This window comes from Myiozetetes cayanensis, unplaced genomic scaffold (genome assembly GCF_022539395.1).
Source record: "Myiozetetes cayanensis isolate MyiCay16 unplaced genomic scaffold, myiCay2020 scf4, whole genome shotgun sequence".
NCBI lineage: Eukaryota > Metazoa > Chordata > Aves > Passeriformes > Tyrannidae > Myiozetetes > Myiozetetes cayanensis.
The window spans coordinates 61,862,026-61,868,025 of NW_026087631.1; the positions used below are offsets into that span (position 1 = coordinate 61,862,026).

Consider the following 6,000-nt stretch of genomic DNA (forward strand, 5'->3'; position numbering starts at 1 on the left):
AAACAGAATCAGACATCAGAGATAGCAAGGGCCTTGGGTAACTTAGTACAATCCCACTATCTGCTCACAAATCACTGGCAAGGATGTGCTGAACTGTACAAATTTAAGCATTTGAGCCCAAAAGTTAGAGCTCCATAGATATTGCAACACAGACAAATCTACAGCTCTTGCTCCTCCCTCCAGAAAGCTTTGCAGCAACCCTTACACTTCCTTTTGATATTCAGAATTTGCAAATGTTAAATTTTATTTTAATGGATTTTAATGGATTCAGCTGAAGCAGTACCAGCCTCTGTGGATTTCATACATTCAACACAAACCCAGGCAACAGGGAAGACTGTGGATGTGAGGGGTATGTGCAGTTTGTTAAACAGTGTATTCAAATGCAGTTCTTGACAGTGAGCAGAAAGCTTCCACCAACAAGGCCTTAGACACAGTGTATTACAGGAGAATATTTGAGAAAAATCAAAATGTGAAATTGCCCTGATCTGTTTACTTGCATATAAGACAGAACTTTGGGCGAAATTTTAGCTCAAACAAAGTCTAGGCAAATTTGTCATTCACTCATTACATACAACTTTGCTCTGTTCTCACTCCAGTTCTTTTGTCTAGAAATGTCTGTCAACACACACCCATCTCAGTGAAGAGCACAGCAAAACAGACAAGACTTGCATGAACTGGGACATACCACTGTCTTTCTCTGCTTTCAATTTTCCTGTCTCTAAAACAAAAAGGCCCTCTCTTGCATGCCCCTCAGTTTTGAGACATCTCCTTTAGTCTGACCATACATAAGATACATTGCAGTCCTGAAGATCTTTCCATGTTCAATGCTTAGTTCAACAGGATGAGATTGGAAATGAAGCATCTAGCTACAACTAGAAAGAGAGAAAAAGCACTGAAGAGTCACAACTGTGAAATGTCAGTTCTTAAATGAGAAACCCACACAGGTAACAGCAACAAGTACTTGCATATACTTACTCCTTTCCTAATATTCTGTTATCAACCATCCAGCTTGACTTTCTTCAGAACTGACAAACAAAACAAACTGTACAGTTGCAGTGCTAAATCTATGAAGAGACATATCCATGACTTTATGGATTAATATTCTGAAATAGCCTAAGGCAGAGCAGTCATCTATTAGGGTTGGGGATAGAAAGTCAGGAACATCAAAGCAATGTACATAAGATACTTGACAAGTCCCACTCCCATAAGTGCCTTGGAAGAGTATTCTACTGAAAGCTCGTGTAGTCCAGAAATACCTTCAGGGACTGTGCTGATAACACAGCTCTTCTATTCAACTATCAAGTTCTTGGGCAAGGAAAATACTTTAGCTGATGAAAATGGAGTTTATTTTTTTAACACTGCTTAAAAATGGAGAGCTGCATGTGTTTATATCCTTCAATAAAAAGTATTAGAAATTCAGATTATTTTCTGTTCTCGAGAATTCTACCAGTTCTACCAATGCTATAAACTAGTAGGACATCAGCAAGATGAACACCAGCATCTTGGTAGGTAGTATCTGTGGAATAGTATCTCTGCTGCTATTCAAATAGATCTGTCCAGGTTAAAGAGTGAGGCAGAGAGGAACCTCATGAAGTTCCACAAAGGCAAGTGTGGGGTCCTGCAGCTCATGAGGAATAACTTCAAGGACCAGTAAAGGTTAAGAGTTAGCCTGCTGAAAAGCAGCTTGGCCAAAAAGGACTTGGGAGTCCTGGCAGACAAGTTAACAATGAGCCAGCAGTGTGTCCTTGTGGCCAAGAAGTCCAATGGTATCCTGGGGTGCACTAGGAACAGTGTGGCCAGCACAATGAAGGAGGTTATCTTCCTCCTCTGCTCAGGCCATATCTGGAGTGCTGTGTTCAGTTCTGGGCTCCCTAGTTCACAAAAGACAAGGAACTACTGGGGAGGGTCTAGGGGAGGGCTACAGATGTGTAAGGGGCTGGAGTATCTCTCTTTGGAGGAGAGGCTGAGAGACTTCAGCTTGTTTAGCCTGAGAAGAGAGAACTGAGAGGGGATCTTATCAATGCTTATAAATATCTTAAGGATGGGTGTCAAGAAGATGGGGCCAGACTCTTTACAGAGGTGTCCTGTGACAGCACAAGGGGCAACAAGCACAAAATGAAACAAAACAAAACAAAAGGAAGTTCCATCTGAACATGAAGAAGACCTTCTTTACTTCTTTATTTTGAAGGTGACAGAGCACTGGTTGCCCAAAGAGGCTTTGGAATCTCCTTTTCTAGAGATATTCAAAACCTGCCTGGTCATGATCCTGTGCAACCTGCTCTAGGTGACCCTGATTTAGCAGGGTGGCTGGACTAGATGATCTCCAGAGGTCTCTTCCAACCCCAGGTATTATGTGATCATAGTGATAACCAAGTGATTTTTATCTCATTTTATTCAAGTTCTAGAAACTCATATTCAATAGTAGCAGTACTAGGTGCTGCACAAATATTGGAGAAGATGAGGTAGTGTTTAAGATACTTCTCCCAGCCTTCAGAGACTTACGAATCTTCAGATATGCCTTTGAGCTATCGTGCTGGTGTCTCAGGTAAGTGATTGTAAACAAGGTCCTCAGGAAGCAATTGAGAGTCAAAACTCCTCAGAGATGTTCCAGGATATTCCAAAGTGCCTTTGGGAAGTCAGTCATCTGCAATAACCAGCTGTAGTTCCCTGCCTCTCAGCAATTATGAGCAAAGAAATGGAACATCCTCAACTACTGAAGTTACAGAGTCGCAAGCAGACCAGCATACTAATTCTTTTTTCTATCGTAATCGCTGAACAAACTTGGCTCTTCCTCCACTTTACTCGTTCCTCCTATATATAGAAAAAGCAACCAAACAAGCAAACAAAAAAACACATCTTGGTTTACAGTATTTTGATTACTAGCAATGGCTTCCATGCCCAAAATCAAAGGAAGACTATGACAGCTTTAGAAAATATACGTAAGTTATTACAGCATTCATCTAAAATGCAAGATCTGCCTGCAGAGGAAAGACTTGAGTCAAGACCTAAAACTTCCCAGGCAGATGCACTAACCACGAGTCTCTCTCCTTCAGAGGTGATCACCTCATGTTTAGCACACTGACTACCACCATCACCTCATGCTTTCTTTCACTGCTATGTCCTTCCACTCCAGCAGTCCTTGGCAAGAACGTGGGCTGGTGGCTAGTTCTAAGTGCCAGTGGGGAGCTTTAGTTGCTCCCACAGTTCACTAGACTTCCATATGTCTCTGGCAGTTTGACTGTGACAAGCTCTGTTCTAACATATTACCTGAATTGCAACTATTGGCACTCTGTATCCTAGAAGAGCATGATTAGATGACTCTCCAGCTGAGACTCCAGATGACATCCAGGATTGACAAGTCTGAAAAGAAGGCCCAAGCTACCCCAGATACAGACCTTTCACCTGCATATACTCACAGGCACCTAGAAAGCAACTCCAAAAAATGCTGGCAAGTGAAGAAGCTTCTCAGACATGCAAGTATATATACAGCAGGAGACCCAGCTGCTCAAATCTATAAACCCACAAAATTATATGGGTTGCTATGCTTCCACCTTGGAATTTTCAGTAGTCTACTATGTCTGCCATTAAGCAAGACACCAAAGCTTTGAATTTATTTGTTCTAGTTTTCTTGGTTTCTTCTCTGTAGTTATTCCAAGCATTACCCCTGTGCAAAAAGAACTAGTCTACAATCAGCTCCCAAAAGGAATGTGATTAGGGTATTGTTGCAGTAGGATTTAGAAATTACCAACGTCTTACACAAGAACTAGCTTTCATGTTTCTCCAATCACAGCTTCTCCCTCAAAAAAAGACACAGAGTCCTCAGCAGAGAAGGGGAGAAGAAAAAGTGCACAAACAAAGAGGGGGGGGGAGGAAAGAAAGAAGGAGATGAGGCAAGTTAGTGTACCCTCTTGTGAAATGCTTACATCTCTTCATGAGATGAGCAGCCTCCCGCCTAGTGTTCTCTCCAACTTGATGTTATCTATCTATCTCTTGGTTCAGGGAAGCAGAGGGGAGGAGGTAGCATTTTATTGCTTTGCTAGCAGATGCACTCATGGAAGAGGGAAGAGAATAGCAGAGGGCCAATATTTTTAGACTGGAAGGATGGATGTCTGCTACTGCATAGTGACTTCTTGGCACTGAGCTTGGCTCCAACTCAAGAACCCCAAGATCATACCAAGCATCGTCCTACTCACATGCCCTTTCACTCTGGTTCATATGGCTGTTGTGTGATTCCTCTACTAGTAAATAAAATCTCACTGACAGCTTTGCATGAGTGTCCCAAGACGAGAGCCAAGCAGGTCATTGACAGATATTTACTAAATTCAGTTACACCTAGTTAATCCCAGATATCACAAGACCTTTCTAAAATGATATATAAGTAGTTTTCCCTCGGTTTTGTTGTTGTTGTTTTTTTTTAAATAAGGCACACTAATCTACAGCATGGTGCAGTAAAGGAGAAGGGGGAAAAAAAAGAAGAGACTACTACCGTTTCTACCAAAGTAGCACTAGAGTGGAAGTGTTTTGTATCAGCTCTACAATAAGTACGTTCGTATTCACTATAGAAACAAATGGGAGAATTTGTCAGAGATCCTGAAACGCTGTTAAGGCAGAATTTAACCACTCTCTTCATATGGATAAAGTTAAGAATGTCACAAGTCGTAACACCAGACTGCAGAAGGCTTGTGCTGCCAAACGCTGTGCAAGAGAAAAATCTTTCCCGTGCCCTGTGGGAAGTTAGAAGCACAGGTTCCTAGTTAAACTCGATACGACTGCTTAAGAAGGCTACTTAATTTTTTTTTAGCAGCTACAGAAAATCTGGATCATTTAAGCCCGCGCTGCCAGGGGAAGGCGCAGCCCCTCCGTGTGCCCGCGGGGTGCGAGGGGCCGGGGGTGGCAGCGGGGTGTGGAGACCCCTTTCCCGGGCTTCCCCCAAACCCCCGTGGAGAGCACCGAGACACCCTGAGAGACCTTTCCGACCGGACCGAGGAATCTGAGGGTTCCCCCGGGAGCGGATTTAATCCCATCAGGGCGCCCCGGGAGCGGCACCGCCGGGGCTCGGCCGGACCCGGCTGTCAGGGACCGGCGACCCCCGTCCCTGGGGTGGCGGGGACGGCTCCGACCGGGGCTGAGGGACCCGCGGAGACCCCCGAGAGGTGGGCGGAGGTACGGAGCGGGGAACCGGCGGTGCCACCGCTCAGCCCCGAGGGCAGCTGTCACTGCCCGCCACGCATCTTGAGAGGAAAGGAAAAATAACCAGACAAAACATAAAAACACGAAGTAAATAAAAAGAAACAGCCAAGCGCCGGTGACTCACGGGCTGCGTCCCCGCGCTGCTCTCCTCTCCCCCACACCGGCCAAACGGGGCTCTCCGGCAGGGAGAAGGGAGAAGTTCCCTCCTGTTGCACCCCGCAGCGGGTTCCCCCGCTCGGGCTCCTGCGGGGGAAGCGCCCGGCGGCCGCGGAGCCCCCGCGCCGGGCGGCGGAGGCGGGAGCAGGTGGGCGCCGCACACAAAGCCCCATTCACAGCGCCCGCCGCCGCCGAGCGCGCACGGACCCTCCTCCTCCTCCTCCTCCTCCTCCTCCTCCCATCCTCCTCCTCCCGCCGCCGCCTCCCGCCGAGCCTCGCTCTCACCTCATGGAGCGGCCGCGTCCCGCTACGCCCGCGCGAGTGTCCCGGGAGCGGCGCACGGAGCGATCCGGCGCTGCTGAAGGGCGGAGCGGCGGCGCCCCGGGACACTCGGGGCGGGATGGGGCGGGATGGGCGGGATGGGGGGCGGGACATCACCGCGCGGCCACGTGACCGCGGGGGCTCCGGCCCCCCGCGGGGAGAGGGAGGGGCGGGGAAGGGTCGCGGGTCCCCCTGTGCGCCCCTGCCCCCAGGAGGGGCTGCTGAGGGGAAAGGGTGGGCTGGGGGGGGCTCGTGGGGGGCGCTTCAGGGAGACCACCCTGCTGGCTCAGGGCTGGAGCGAGGGGGGGTATGTGTGGGAAGGGGGTGTTGTGG

At 47.9% G+C, this 6,000-nt stretch overlaps 1 protein-coding gene across 2 annotated transcripts in view; it reads right to left on the reverse strand.

The window, feature by feature from the left end:
- RAI14 (retinoic acid induced 14) overlaps window positions 1-5,757 on the reverse strand; it is an 87,833-nt gene extending 82,076 nt beyond the window's left edge. Inside the window, exon 1 of one of the 2 annotated variants that reach the window (XM_050329231.1) lies at window positions 5,632-5,757. The gene's annotated coding sequence lies outside the window, so the exon portion shown is untranslated. Of the gene's footprint in view, window positions 1-5,314; window positions 5,390-5,631 lie in introns of those variants that run through there. The other variant, XM_050329232.1, reaches the window with a different exon arrangement.
- Between the last annotated feature and the right edge of the window lie 243 nt (window positions 5,758-6,000).